A 331-nucleotide genomic window follows, 5' to 3' on the forward strand; every position below is an offset into this window, starting at 1 on the left:
ATGGAGGTGGAAACATCATTCTTTGGGGATGCTTTTCTCCAAAAGGGACCGGACAACTGCACCGTATTGAGAGGAGGATGGATGGGGCCATGTATCGAGAGATCTTGGCCAACAACCTCCTTCCTTCAGTAAGAGCAATGAAGATGGTTTGTGGCTGGATCTTCTAATATGACAACGACCCAAAACACACAGCCAGGGCATCTAAGGAGTGGCTCCGTAAGAAGCATCTTAAGGTCCTGGAGTAGCCTAGCCAGTCTGCAGACCTGAACCCAATAGAAAATCTTTGGAGGGAGCTGAAAGTCCGTTTTGCCCAGCGACAGCCCCGAAACCT

General features: G+C 49.8%; 1 protein-coding gene and 1 long non-coding RNA gene across 2 annotated transcripts in view; one reads left to right on the top strand and one right to left on the bottom strand.

Moving 5' to 3' along the window:
• The window catches only part of b3glctb (beta 3-glucosyltransferase b), a 19,114-nt gene that overhangs the window by 16,870 nt on the left and 1,913 nt on the right, over positions 1–331 (top strand). The gene's annotated exons all lie outside the window — the stretch shown is intronic.
• Positions 1–331, bottom strand: part of LOC116700664 (uncharacterized) — a 19,274-nt gene that overhangs the window by 3,847 nt on the left and 15,096 nt on the right. The gene's annotated exons all lie outside the window — the stretch shown is intronic.

This window comes from Etheostoma spectabile, chromosome 13 (genome assembly GCF_008692095.1).
Source record: "Etheostoma spectabile isolate EspeVRDwgs_2016 chromosome 13, UIUC_Espe_1.0, whole genome shotgun sequence".
Taxonomy (NCBI): domain Eukaryota; kingdom Metazoa; phylum Chordata; class Actinopteri; order Perciformes; family Percidae; genus Etheostoma; species Etheostoma spectabile.